This window comes from Salvelinus alpinus, chromosome 2 (assembly GCF_045679555.1).
Source record: "Salvelinus alpinus chromosome 2, SLU_Salpinus.1, whole genome shotgun sequence".
Taxonomy (NCBI): Eukaryota; Metazoa; Chordata; class Actinopteri; order Salmoniformes; family Salmonidae; genus Salvelinus; species Salvelinus alpinus.
In genome coordinates, this window is record NC_092087.1 from 64139257 (window position 1) to 64151848 (window position 12592).

The following is a 12592-nucleotide window of genomic DNA, read 5'->3' on the forward strand; positions in this document are numbered from 1 at the left end:
TATCTCTGCTCAACTCCTCACTTCCTGTCGCATCCTTCACAAAATCCATTGGAGGGGGTCTTAGGCGAGGAACCTTGGGTCGTCTCCTACAATGGGGTTTTAGGAGGAGGCGTGATGGTCAGTCCTTGTATCCATAGCTCTGTCTATGAATCTGAGAGTGGTTACATTTCTCCAGCCCTGTCCCCAGCTTTTTACGAAACAGGGGTGAGGAGAACGCTTTATTATTGTTTCAACTGCTGATTGTCACTTTAAGAAACACATAAATTAGCAAACAAGTATGTTTAAGCATACATGACTGTTGGGAGTGCGGTGCCATAGGGTCAACAAAAGTATGGTACTTGAGTTTGAGGAAGGTGGAGCAATACGTACAGTATCAGTCAAAAGTTTGGACACACTTACTCATTCCAGGGTTTTTCTTTATTTATACTATTTTCTACATTGTAGAATAATAGTGAAGACATCAACACTATGAATTAACACATATGGAATCATGTAGTAAACAAAAAAGGGTTAAACAAATCAAAATATATTTAGCCACCCTTTGTCTTGATGACAGAGCAAGATGGCGCCGACAGAGAGGGTCACCTCGCTTTTAGTCCTTAGGAAACTATGCAGTATTTTTTTTAAATGTATTATTTCTTACATTGTTAGCCCAGAATATCTTAAGTGTTATTACATACAGCCTGGAAGAACTATTGGATATCAGAGCGACGTCAACTTACCAGCTCTACGACCAGGAATACGACTTTCCCGAAATGGATCCTTTGTTCGAACCAATCAAGGCATTCGAACTGATTCCAGAGGTTGACCCAAAACATTGTCGCCGCAGAAGAGGTAGACGGAGCAGCCTTCTGGTCAGACCTCGGAGGCGCTCACACCACCCACCGCTTCCGAGTATATTACCCGCTAATGTCCAGTCTCTAGATAACAAGATAGACGAAATTAGGGCAAGGGATGCTTTCCAGAAAGACATCTGGGATTGTAACATACTCTGTTTCACACAAACATGGCTCTCTGGGGACATGCTGTCGGAGTCGGTATAGCCAGCGGGATTCGTTGTGTGTCGCGCCAACAGGAATAAACATCTCTCCGGGAAGAAGAAGGGCGGGAGTGTATGTTTCATGATTAACGACTCATGGTGTAATTGTAACAACATACAGGAACTGAAGTCCTTCTGTTCACCTGACCTAAAATTCCTCACAATCAAATGCCAACCCTATAATCTCCCAAGAGAATTCTCATTGGTTATTGTCACAGCCGTGTATATCCCCCCTCAAACCAATACCACGACGGCCCTCAAGGAACTCCACTGGACTCTATGCAAACTGGAAACCATATATCCTGAGGCTGCATTTATTGTTGCTGGGGATTTTAACAAAGCATATTTGAGAACAAGGCTACCTAACTTCTATAAGCATATTGATTGTAGTATCCGGGCTGGCAAAACACTGGATCACTGCTACTCTAACTTCCGCGATGCATACAAAGCCCCCCCCCCCCCCCCCGCCCTCCGTTCGGGAAATCTGACCACGACTCCATTTTGCTTCTCCCCTCCTATAGGCAGAAACTCAAACAGGATGTACCCGTGACAAGAACCATTCAACGCTGGTCTGACCAATCGGAATCCACGCTTCAAGATTGTTTTGATCACGCAGACTGGGACATGTTCTGCGTAGCATCAGAGAATAATATACATTTATACACTGATCCGGTGAGTTTATAAGGAAGTGCATAGGAGATGTTGTACCCACTGTGACTATTAAAACTTACCCTAACCAGAAACTGTGGATAGATAGCTGCATTCGCGCAAAACTTAAAGCGCGAACCACCGCATTTAACCATGGAAAGATGACCGGGAATATGCCTGAATACAAACAGTGTAGTTATTCCCTCTGCAAGGCAATCAAACAAGCGAAATGTCAGTATAGGGACAAAGTGGAGTCACAATTCAACGGCTCAGACACAAGACGTATAGGACAGGGTATACAGACAATCACAGACTACAAAAAGAAAATCAGTCACATCACGGAAACCGACATCTTGCTTCCAGACAAACTAAACACCTTCTTTGCCCGCTTTGAGGATAACACAGTGCCATCGACGTGTCCGCTACCAAGGACTGTGGGCTCTCCTTCTCCGTGGCTGACGTGAGTAAGACATTTAAACGTGTTAACCCTCGCAAGGCTGCTGGCCCAGACTAGCAGACTAGCTGGCTGGCGTGTTTATTGACATATTCAATCTCTCCCTATCCCAGTCTGCTGTCTCCACATGCTTCAAGATGACCACCATTGTTCCTGTACCCAAGAAGGCAAAGGTAACTAACTGAACTGAGTGACTATCGCCCCCATAGCACTCATTCCTGTCATCATAAAGTGCTTTTAGAGACTAGTCAAGGATCATATCACCTCCACCTTACCTGTCACCCTAGACCCACTGCAATTTGCATACCACCCCAATAGGTCCACAGACGACGCAATCGCCATCACACTGCACACTGCCCTATACCATCTGGACAAGAGGAATACATATGTAAGAATGCTGTTCATTGACTACAGCTCAGCATTCAGCACCATAGTACCCTCCAAGCTCATCATTAAGCTTGAGGTCCTGGGTCTCAACCCCGCCCTGTGCGATTGGGTCCTGGATTTCCGGACGGGCCTCCCCCAGGTGGTGAAGGTAGGAAACAAAATCTCCACTTCGCTGATCCTCAACACTGGGGCCCCACAAGGGTGTGTGCTCAGACCCTTCCTGTACTCCCTGTTCACCAATGACTGCGTGGCCATGCACACCTCCAACTCGATCACCAAGTTTGCAGACGAAACAACAGTAGTAGGCTTGATCACCAACAACGACGAGACAAGCTATAGTGAGGAGGTGAGTGCACTCGTAGTGTGGTCCACCAAAATGGTCCACCGACAAAGAAAGTGTGGTGAAGAAGGCGCAACAGCGCCTCTTCAACCTCAGGAGGCTGAAGAAATTTTACTTGTCACATAAAACCCTCACAAACTTTTAAAGATGCACAATTGAGAGCATCCCGTCGGGCTATATCACAGCCTGGTACAGCAACTGCACCGCCCACAACCACAGGGCTCTCCAGAGGGTGGTGCAGTCTGCACAACGCATCACCGGGGGCAAACTACCTGCCCTCCAGGACACCTACAGCAGTCACAGGAAAGTCAAAAAGATCATCAAGGACAACAACCAACCGAGCCACTGCCTGTTCATCCCGCTACCCTCCAGAAGGCGAGTTCAGTACAGAGAGACTGAAAAATAGGTTCTATCTCAAGGCCATCAGACTGTTATTAAACAGCCATCACTAACACAGAGAGGATGCTGCCTACATACAGAGTTTAAATCATTGGCCACTCTAACAAATGGATCACTAGTCACTTTATTAATGCCACTTTAATAATGATGTTTACATATCTTGCATTACTCATCCCATATGTATATTTTGTATTTTATACCATCTATTGCATCTTGCCTATGCCGCTCGCTCATTGCTCATCCATATATTTATATGTGCATATTCTTATTCCATCCCTTTTGTCACATCCTGACCATAGTGCTTATGTGTTTTGCTTGTTTTAGTGTTGGTCAGGACGTGAGCTGGGTGGGCATTCTATGTTGTGTGTCTAGTTTGTCTGTTTCTGTGTTCGGCCTAATATGGTTCTCAATCAGAGGCAGCTGTCAATCGTTGTCCCTGATTGAGAATCATATATAGGTGGCTTGTTTTGTGTTGGGATTTTGTGGGTGGTTGTTTCCTGTGTCAGTGTTTGTGCCACACGGGACTGTGACAGTTAGTACGTTTGTTATTTTGTATAGTGTCTTGTCTTCGTGTATATTAAATCATGGAAACTTACCACGCTGCACATTGGTCCTCCGATCCTTCTCGCCTCTCCTCGTCCGAGGAGGAGGAAGAGCTAGACTGCCGTTACACCTTTACTTCGATTTGTCTGTATTAGGTAGTTGTTGTGGAATTGTTAGATTACTTATTGATATTGCTGCACTGTCGGAACTAGAAGCACAAGCTACACTCGCAAAAACATCTGCTAATCATGTGTATGTGACCAATAAAATTGATTTGATATGAGCTCTGCACACTCTTGGCATTCTCTCAACCAGCTTCATGAGGTAGTCACCTGGAATGCATTTCAATTAACAGGTGTGCCTTGTTAATTTGTGGAATTTCTTTCCTTCTTAATCAGTTGTGTTGTGACAAGGTAGGGGTGGTATACAGAAGATGGTATTTTACCAAATAGGGCTAAGTCCATATTATGGCAAGAACAGCTCAAATAAGCTAATAGATTAATCAAATGGCCACCAGACTATATACATTGCCCCCCCCCCCCTCCATTTGTTTTGTACACTGCTGCTACTCGCTGTTTATTATCTATGCATAGTCACTTCACGCCTACCTACATGTACAAATTACCTCAACTAACCTGTATATAGCCTCGTTATTGTTATTTTATTGTGTTAATTTTTATTACTTTTTACTTTAGTTTGGTAAATATTTTCTTAAATCTTCTTGAACTGCGCTGTTGGTTAAGGGTTTATAAGTAAGCATTTCACGGTAAGGTCTACACTTATTGTATTCGGCGCATGTGACAAATAAAGTTTGATTCGATTTTAGAAACGACAGTCATCATGACTTTTAAACATGAAGGTCAGTCAATCCGGAACATTTCAAGGTAGGATGTATACGAAGGGTATGGGGCAACAGAAGAAGAACAGCAGAGGGGCTAATGACTTTGGAGATGGGAAACGGGCAGATAAACTGTCCGGAGAGTTTGCGGGATTCCACCCGGAGGGGCAGATCCCGGGTGGACAGCCATACCTTCTGCCATAGCCAATACAGGGGAACGAGGGTCTGGTGGCGATCTGCTTGTCATCGATACCTGCAGGTGGTCTTGAGGAGGGCTGACCGGGCTCTCCTCCAAGTACGACGACAACGGCCGACAAACATCTGGGCAGAAGGTATGCCAACCTCTTCTTCCTGCTCAGGGAAGAGCGGGGGCTTATATCCCAGGAATCACTCAAAAGGTGATAGGCCCGTGGCAGAGCAGGGAAGGGTGTTGCGGGCGTATTCGACCCATACAAGCTGCTGGCTCCAGGTGGTGGGGTTGGCGGAGACCAGTCAGCGCCGAGTAGTCTCTAGTTCCTGGTTGGCTCGCTTCGACTGGCCGTTGGACTGGCGGTGGAATCCGGAGGACAGGCTGGCCAACGAACCAATGAGGGTGCAGAACACCTTCCAGAATTGGAACCAGAACTGAAGACCCCGGTCGGAGACCATATCTACTGGTATACCATGGATCCAGAAGCTGGGCTGTCTCTTTGGCAGAAGCTAGTTTGGGGAGAGGAATGAAGTGGGCGGCTTTGGAAAACCTATCCACCACGATCAGGTTGGCGGTGTTGCCATCAGATGGGGAAAGACCCGTGACAAAGTCCAGGGGGATGTGAGACCAGGGACGTTGAGGGACAGGTAGAGGTTGGAGGAGATCAGCTGGTGCTTGCAGAGGAGTCTTGTGCTGTGCACAAACCGTGCAACTGGCGATGAATGCGGACACGTCAGGGACCATGGTAGGCCACCAAAAGCGATGTCGTACAAGAGCCAGGGTCCGACGGGAGCCCGGGTGACAGGCAAGCCTGGAGGAGTAGGACCGCGGAGCGTACGGCGTCAGGAACGAACATCCGGTTATCAGGGCCCCCCCCCGGGGTTCGGCTGGGAATGCTGTGCCTCAGGGACCTGCTTCCCTATTCCCCAGCTGAGTGCCGTAGCCAGGCACGAAGTGGGAAGTGCACCTACAGGCCCAACGCTAGCTAATCAGATAGCTCAGATCGCAATGTATCCACAGCTTCCTTGAGCCGTAGACTCTAAAAATAAGGCTTGAGCGCACAGCAAAGTCGATAATGTGAGATTTCAAATGTTTTAAAACCATGACTAGAGAGAGACTGAACGAATACAGCAAACACTGCTGTTTTTATGAGTAAGTTCATGTAAATTGTTTTTCAGCACTGTCAACACGTTGTTCAACACTTTTGTAAGCCATAAAATGCACTACAATCAGCACTGCAGCTGCAATGAATGAGTCGCCTATAGCAAAGTATTTCGATATTGCGATGTTATTATTAGGTGCTTGTCTCTTTTATATTGAGTAATATTTCACTTTATCTGGACATTGGATTGACAACATGAATTGGTGCATGAGGCAGAAAACATTCTTGGATCTCGGCCGGTACGACAGGGAGAAGTTGAACCGTGTGAACAGCTGGGCCCATCTAGCTTGCCAGGAATTGAGGCAATTGGCGGAGCGGATACCCCAGGTTCTTGTGGTTGGTCCAAACGAGTAATGGAGGCCCCCCCCCCCCCCCTCCAGCCAGTGCCTCCATTCCTCCAACGCCATCTTCACCGCGAGAAGCTCACGATTCCCCACATCATAGTTCGTCTCCGTGGAGTTGAGGTGATGGGAGAAGAAGGCACAGGGATGTAGCTTGAGGTCCAGGGCAGAACGCTGGGGCAGGACAGCCCCCACTCCGACATCCGAAGCATCGGCCTCCACCACAAACTGATGGGATGGGTCAGGGTGAACCAAGATGGGAGCTGTGGTGAAGTGATGTTTGAGTTCCAGGAACACCCGGTCAGTAGCTGGAGACCACGTGAACGGAACCTTGGGCGAGGTGTGCTGACGGGGGAAGCCAGGATGCTGTTACCCCGGATAAAGCGGTGATAGAGTTGGCAAACCCCAGGAAATGTTGTCGCTGCACCCTGGAAGTAGGCTGGGGCCAATCCACCACTGCTCTCACCTTCCCGGGATCCATTTGTACACTCCCTGCAGCGATGATGTAACCCAGAAAAGGGATGGTGGAGCGATGGAACTCGCACTTCTCTGCTTTTACAAACAGCTGGTTCTCCAGGAGGCATTGGAGAACCTGTCGGACGTGGAACACATGTACTTGGGTGGAGCAGGAGAAGATGAGGATGTCATCTAGGTAGACAAAGACAAACCAGTTCAACATGTCGCGGAGAACATCATTAACCAGAGCCTGGAAAACAGCAGGGGCGTTGGTAAAGCCAAATGGCATGACCAGATACTCGTAGTGACCGCTGGCCGTGTTGAAGGCGGTCTTCCACTCGTCCCCTTCCCATATCCGCACCAGGTGGTAAGCGTTCCATAGATCCAGCTTGGAAAACACGATGGCCCTCTGGAGCGGCTCGAAGGCTGAGGAGATGAGGGGTAGAGCGTAGCGGTTCTTCACCGTTATGTCATTGAGACCTCGGTAGTTGATGCACGGGTGCAGCTATGGAGTCCCCATTGTAGGTCGCCATTGCCTTGGTCTCTGGTCCCGAGAAAAAGTACAGTCGTCCCCAGGGCGGAGTAGTGCTAGGGAGAAGGTCAATCCCGCAATCATATGGTCGGTGCGGGGGAAGTGAAGTGGCCCGGGCCTTGTTGAACACCTCCCGGAGGTCTTGGTACTCCACGGGAATGGCGGAGAGGGCAACTTCCGAGTCCCCAGGAAGACGTCCTGGGGCAGGTTGTGCTGACTTCAGGTAATGGGCGTGGCAGAATGGGATTCAGCCCATGATGGCACCAGTAGACTAGTTAATGAGGGGATTTTGTCGCTGGAGCCAGGAGAATCCCAATACCATGGGAATCTGAGGAAACTTAATGAGCAGGTACTGGATAGCTTCGCTGTGGTTCCCTGACACCGGCCTATAGAGTGCCCGTCCAACGCTCAAACATCCATGGGAATGGAGAGGGGCTGAGTGGGGATGCCCAGCTCGGAGTCCAAAAAGCTCTCATCTGCCCCAGAGTCGATGAGAACCCGGAGATATTTCGACTGGTTTCCCCGCAGCAGAATGGCATGAAACGGAGTGCAAGTAAGGGAATCAGAAAAGTTGTCCATATGGCGCACCAGAGTACTCGCTCCTACCGGTTAGCATGGACACAAAACTCTTAGTGTTGAGCCTGTATAGCCGTTCCGCTGGAGACAACCCTGCTCTGCCTAGTTGCACAGGCTCGGGAAACAGTGACTCAGCCATCTTCAGCGACTCTCTGTGAACCTCGGGTAGCCTCGGGTTCTCTCAGCAACGGGGCCGTTGGGGACTTCTGGGATGCCTCTGAGGCGAGGTGGAATCCTTGGACGGGCGAGCAAAATCTCCTCTCCTCTCCCTCCGTTGTTTCCGTAGGCACCCATCGATCCTGATGGTCAAGGCGATGAGGGAATCGAAATCCATCGGTAATTGCTGGGCTGCAAGCTCGTCCTTGACCTCCTCCGAGACTCCATGTATGAACATGACAAACAGCACTTCCTGGTTCCAGGCACTCTCAGCTGCCAATGTGCGGAAATCCACTGCATATTCTGCCACACTGAGGGAGTCCTGCCGAAGCTGGAGTAGCTTCCAGGCAGCCTCTCTCCCGGAGAATGGTCAACTGATCAACTGGTCGATCTCCAAGGCATTCCTAGTCGATCACCAAACATTTATGTAAAAAACAAACAACGATGAATAAAGCCTTGCTTTCCTATTTTTTTAATTATTTTTTTATAGTTTTGTACTGTTAGTGGTAGGTGCACTTGATTCAGTAGCCCTAGTGCCAGGAAGGCAAAGTGTTCCCATTTTGAACCATTTCATATGTCTGAAGCTAGAACTCCGCCTACCCAGCAGGCACAGAGAGCAAATCAAGTGCACCTACAGGCCCACCGCTGGCTAATCAGATAGCTCAGATCACAATGTATCCACAGCTTCCTTGAGCCGTAGACTCTAGGCTTGAGCGCACAGCAAAGTCAATAATGTGAGATTTCAAATGTTTTAAAACCATGACTAGAGAGAGACTGAACGAATACAGCAACCACTGCTGTTTTTATGAGTAAGTTCATGTAAATTGTTTTTCAGCACTGTCAACAGGTTGTTCAACACTTTTGTAAGCCATAAAATGCACTACAATCAGCACTGCAGCTGCAATGAATGAGTAGACTATAGCAAAGTGTTTCGATATTGCAATGTTATTATTAGGTGCTTGTCTCTTTTATATTGAGTAATATTTCACTTTATCTGGACATCGGATTAACAACATGAATTGGTGCATGAGGCAGAAATAATGCAGTGCGACGTGAATTTCGCCATCAGCTGGAAGACAGTGTCCCCTTTTTCTATGCGGAGGGAGGGAGAGCGAAGAGACTGTGAGTCGGGTTCAGCCTCACTCCTGCTCTCTCCCTTCTCTCAAACTAACCGTCAGATCAGTCCAGTAAAATAATACAAATAGCAAATGATTATGCTTATTCAGCTGTGCCTGAAAAGTAATACAACTAATTATCTATTACAAGTATGATCATATAGGCTACCTACATTTTTTAAATATAATTTCAAAATGGTCTGAGAAGAATAACACTGGCAGGGAAATTCAAGCATGGCAGATATGCAGTGATAAGCCTACTACAAACTTTATTGCTACAGAACTGTTTTTAATAGGTTAATGTTGCATATGCTAAAGTAAAAAAAAAAATCTAAGCAATAGATCTTGGTTTGCATTTTGACTCAGAAAGTGATCTCGACTCAGAAAAGGTTGGTGACCACTGTTGTAGAGCATGAACCTGCAGGATCAAGTCACTTCTTTGATGTTTGCAGAGAACGACAGGGTGTTGTCCAGGGTCACGGCAAGTTTCTTTGCACTCTGGGAGGGGAACACCGTGGAGTTGTCAACCGTGATGGAGAGGTCTTGGTGCATGCAGGCCTTCCCCGGGAGGAAGAGCAGCTCCGTCTTGTCGAGGTTGAGCTTGAGGTGGTGGGCCCACATCTAAGCTGAGATATCTGCCAGGCACGCAGAGATGTGTCGCCACCTGGGTGTCAGAAGGGGGAAGGAGAAAAGTAGAGTGTCATCGCATAGCATTGATAGGAGAGACAATGTGAGGATATGACGGAGCCAAGTGACTTGATGTATAGAGAGAAGAGGAGAAGTCCTAGAATCTAGCCCTGGGGGACACCAGTAGTGAGAGTACCTGGTGCAGACACATATCCTCTTCATCACTTATATCAGTATGTTTGTAACATGCTAAACCTTCCTCTATTTGATCAAATAAGCCTTACGTAATTTGAACTCCATGCAAAAAGGTCTGCTTATCTCAAGGGTAAAGATTTTTGGGCACAGGTAATAATCTTGCTTCGCCTCTTCCTCTCTGGTGATAGCTAGTGATAGTGATGCACAAACTAGGTCTATTTGCCATCAACTGGCAGCATTTACTCACCAGAATCAGAAGCTCGAAAACCCCATTACAAAAAAAGTTAGAAAACCGCATTAGATTTATAACGGAACATAATATATTATACACTGCTCCAAAAAATAAAGGGAACACTAAAATAACACATCCTAGATCTGAATGAATGAAATATTCTTATTAAATACTTTTTTCTTTACATAGTTGAATGTGCTGACAACAAAATCACACAAAGATTATCAATGGAAATCAAATTTATCAACCCATGGAGGTCTGGATTTGGAGTCACACTCAAAATTAAAGTGGAAAACCACACTACAGGCTGATCCAACTTTGATGTAATGTCCTTAAAACAAGTCAAAATGAGGCTCAGTAGTGTGTGTGGCCTCCACATGCCTGTATGACCTCCCTACAACACCTGGGCATGCTCCTGATGAGGTGGCGGATGGTCTCCTGAGGGATCTCCTCCCAGACCTGGACTAAAGCATCCGCCAACTCCTGGACAGTCTGTGGTGCAACGTGGCGTTGGTGGATGGAGCGAGACATGATGTCCCAGATGTGCTCAATTGGATTCAGGTCTGGGGAACGGGCGGGCCAGTCCATAGCATCAATGCCTTCCTCTTGCAGGAACTGCTGACACACTCCAGCCACATGAGGTCTAGCATTGTCTTGCATTAGGAGGAACCCAGGGCCAACCGCACCAGCATATGGTCTCACAAGGGGTCTGAGGATCTCATCTCGGTACCTAATGGCAGTCAGGCTACCTCTGGCGAGCACATGGAGGGCTGTGCGGCCCCCCAAAGAAATGCCACCCCACACCATGACTGACCCACCGCCAAACCAGTCATGCTGGAGGATGTTGCAGGCAGCAGAACGTTCTCCACGGCCTCTCCAGACTCTGTCACATGTGCTCATGTGCTCAGTGTGAACCTGCTTTCATCTGTGAAGGGCACAGGGCGCCAGTGGCGAATTTGCCAATCTTGGTGTTCTCTGGCAAATGCCAAACGTCCTACACGGTGTTGGGCTGTAAGCACAACCCCCACCTGTGGACGTCGGGCCCTCATACCACCCTCATGGAGTCTGTTTCTGACCGTTTGAGCAGACACATGCACATTTGTGGCCTGCTGGAGGTCATTTTGCAGGGCTCTGGCAGTGCTCCTCCTGCTCAAAGGCGGAGGTAGCGGTCCTGCTGCTGGGTTGTTGCCCTCCTACGGCCTCCTCCACGTCTCCTGATGTACTGGCCTGTCTCCTGGTAGCGCCTCCATGCTCTGGACACTACGCTGACAGACACAGCAAACCTTCTTGCCACAGCTCGCATTGATGTGCCATCCTGGATGAGCTGCACTACCTGAGCCACTTGTGTGGGTTGTAGACTCCGTCTCATGCTACCACTACAGTGAAAGCATTCAAAAGTGACCAAAACATCAGCCAGGAAGCATAGGAACTGAGAAGTGGTCTGTGGTCACCACCTGCAGAACCATTCCTTTATTGGGGGTGTCTTGCTAATTGCCTATAATTTCCACCTGTTGTCTATTCCATTTGCACAACAGCATGTGAAATTTATTGTCAATCAGTGTTGCTTCCTAAGTGGACAGTTTGATTTCACAGAAGTGTGATTGACTTGGAGTTACATTGTGTTGTTTAAGTGTTCCCTTTATTTTTTTGAGCAGTGTATATTTTATTTTATTTGAGTTAGATTTGCAGTCAAATATAATAGTTTTAGTATTGTTTTAGTTGTTCAAATGTTTTTTAGGGTTACTAAATTGTTTTTCCAATTTTTGTTTTAATTTTAGTTTTAGTTTACTATAATAACCTTGTATACTAACTACAGTCATGTCCACAAAATCACTACAGTAAATATTACAGTAAAGTCCACAAAAACACTACAGTGAAAACTATAGTATACTACAGTCAGGGTTGGATAGGTTAGTTTCTAAATGTAATCCGTTACAGTTACCTGTCCAAAATTGTAATCAGTAACAAAACTTTTGAATTACCCAACCTCAGTAATGTAATCTGATTACATTCAGTTACTTTAAGATTACTTTCCCCTTAAGAGGCATTAGAAGAAGACAAAAATGTATGTTACGTCTATTGCAGGATAAGTCACTGTTAAAGTTTACATAGCTGGCCACACATGGATGTTACATTTTACTTTATGGGTTGCTTATGTAGGCTTCTTCTAACCCATCGCTTTCTACTACCTATAATAATACGATTAAGTTATATCTTTACATTAATATATATAATTTATAAGTCCAAAAATGGATGTAGCAACTACAGATTGCCCCTTTAAGTCTATCAAAAGTGTACGAGTTCGAGCATGTGTCCATTAGGCCTATGGATGTATTTTTTTTTCATCAGCATGAATTAGATT